General features: G+C 49.4%; 1 non-coding gene across 1 annotated transcript; it reads right to left on the bottom strand.

Moving 5' to 3' along the window:
- Positions 1 to 1,169: 1,169 nt before the first annotated feature.
- TRNAQ-CUG (transfer RNA glutamine (anticodon CUG)) lies at positions 1,170 to 1,242 on the bottom strand. Its single transcript has one exon. It is a non-coding gene; the product is annotated as a tRNA-Gln (tRNA).
- Positions 1,243 to 2,588: the final 1,346 nt, after the last annotated feature.

Here is a 2,588-nt window from a genome sequence, read left to right as displayed (position 1 = left end):
GGCTCAGGTCATGATCCCAGGGTCCTGGGATCGAGCCCCACATCGGGCTCCCTGCTGAGGCATCTCCCTCTGCCTGCCACTCCCCCTGCTTGTGCTCTCTCTCTCTCTCCCCCTGACAAAGGAATAAATGAGATCTTTTTAAGAATAAAAAAATTATTTCAGGGGTGCCTGGGTGGCTCAGTTGTTAAGCGTCTGCCTTCGGCTCGGGTCATGATCCCAGGGTCCTGGGATCCCGCATCGGGCTCCCTGCTCTGCGGGAAGCCTGCTTCTCCCTCTCCCACTCCCCCTGCTTGTGTTCCCTCTCTCACTGTGTCTCTCTCTGTCAGGTAAATAAATAAAATCTTTAAAAATAAAAATAAAAAATAAAAAATAAAAAAAATAAAAATAAAAAAATTATTTCAAACACAGAGACAGGACAGGTTTAGAGGAATTGTCAGCTGAATGCAACAATGCTAAACCATGTGTGCACATGCACTTTTATTATATCCTGACATTTTAACCATTTATTTATTTAGAGAAATAAAATAATCCCAAGTGAGGTGGGGTCTCTCGTACCCCCTGCCAGATGTCATATTCCTCCCTCCCTCCCTCCCCCAGGGCACCGCTCTCTTATAGTTAATAATATCTCTATGCCTGAGATACCTTTTTAGTTTTTATCTTTTACTACATATCTGTGCATCCACATACCACATTTGGGAAAGCATTCCTTTGCAGGTTTAAAAACTGGCCTTTCGGGCGCCTGGGTGGCTCAGTTGGTTAAGCGATTGCCTTCAGCACAGGTCATGATCCTGGAGTCCCGGGATCGAGTCCCGCATCGGGCTCCCTGCTCGGCGGGGAGTCTGCTTCTCCCTCTGACCCTCCCCCCTCTCATGCTCTATCTCATTCTCTCTCTCAAATAAATAAATAAATAAAAATCTTTAAAAAAAAAAACTGGCCTTTCTTCTTCACTTTTTGAAATTTGTTCATACCCATACATGCGGCTCTGGTTCATTTGTTTTAACTCCTGGGAGGTATTTCAGGGAATGGCTTTGTTGCAGAGTCTCCATCCATTTCCCCCTTGGATTAATTTCCGGGGTATTTCAGTTTTCCCTCTTACAGACAACACTGCATCTGTCACTTAGTTGAGAAGTTCCTCATTTCATCTTATTTATTTTTTTAAGTAATCTCTACACCCAATGTGGGACTCGAACTCACAACCTCGAGATCCAGAGTCACATGCTCTACCAACTGAGCCAGCCAGGCACCCTGAGAACTTCCTCATTTCTAATGTCCAGTCATGGGGGTCTGGTTCCTTAAGCCTACAGTGTTTGATCTCACTCCACCTCCTCCTGCCCTCCCCTCTCCAGTCCACCCCAGTCCCCTACCAGAGCTCCAGGCTCCCCAGGCTCTCCTTCCTTCTTCTCTTTCCACTCTCCACTTGAAGCTGGGGGCCTTAAAACTGCACGTCTGTGATCACGTGCCTGACACTGGATGTAGCCCCAAGCCCAGAGCTGGACAAGGGTGGGAACAGGGCATCTTCTTCACCCCTGAGCGCCCTGCCTGCCGTGGCACCTGACCGGGAAGACACATTAAGTGAGATGAAAATGTCCCAGTTTCAGCAGCTGGCTTTGGAATTCTCATAGGGCAAGAAGTGTCTTGGGGTAGGAAAAAATATGTGGCTCAGCCGGTTGGTGGAGGCAGGGGAGTGGAAGAAGGGTGGAGGGCAGCGTCTTAAGAACTGATTGGCTGGAGCCAGGGCAGCAAGGGAGTGGCTTAGAGGTTTTGCATTCCTGGCTCAGTTGGTAGAGTATACGACTTTTGATCTGGTCCTGAGTTCAAGCCCCAAATAGAGCATAGAGCTTACTCAACAAAAAAAAAAAAAAAAAAAAAGGGAACAGGAAATGTTCGGGGAGGTGGTGCGGTGTGGGAGGAGGACAGGGAGTTTTGGAGGGAACTTCTGGGACCAAGAGTCAGCTGAATGCAGCTCTGCCCTGCGGCTGCCATATCTCTGTGTGGTTTCGGCCAAGTTAAACCTCTCGGTTTTCCCCACTGGTAAATGCGCTCCTAACTGCACCTACCTCCCAAGGATGTAGTACCGATCAAATGTAGTACCGATCAAATGTCGGTCTAGTCTGCACCGAATCCTGCACACAACACACAACTTTTTGGTAAGCCCGTGAGAGGAGGGACTGGGCAGCCTTTAAAGTCCTGACCCCTCACTCCTCCCAACCCCTGGCTGGGTTAAGGAATCCCCTTTGAGCGCCTCCAACAAAAGGCACGAATCCTGTTATCCTCACATTACTGCTTTGAGGGAGGTGCTAAAATATTCCCCACCTCAGACGAGGAAATGGGGGCAGAAGAAAGTTCTGTTACCTGCTCCAGGTCACACAGCTCTTAAGCACCTACTGTTCTGGGTTGTTTCTCCACTCCTGCCCTTCCCTCCCTGTCCCCTCTCTGGGTTTGAGAGGACTGTTTCGCTCCATCCTTACTCCCAGTCTGCACGGTACAGACCGGTCGCTCTGCGTGGTGATGAAGAAACGAATGAGTGAGCCCCGCTCTGACGCCCACCCTTTCCATATCCTGGTGGGACCCCAAACGGCTGCACCCCC

This window comes from Leptonychotes weddellii, chromosome 16 (assembly GCF_054177405.1).
Source record: "Leptonychotes weddellii isolate Sample4059 chromosome 16, ASM5417740v2, whole genome shotgun sequence".
Lineage (NCBI taxonomy): Eukaryota > Metazoa > Chordata > Mammalia > Carnivora > Phocidae > Leptonychotes > Leptonychotes weddellii.
This window is presented reverse-complemented; position numbering and strand designations above follow the sequence as displayed.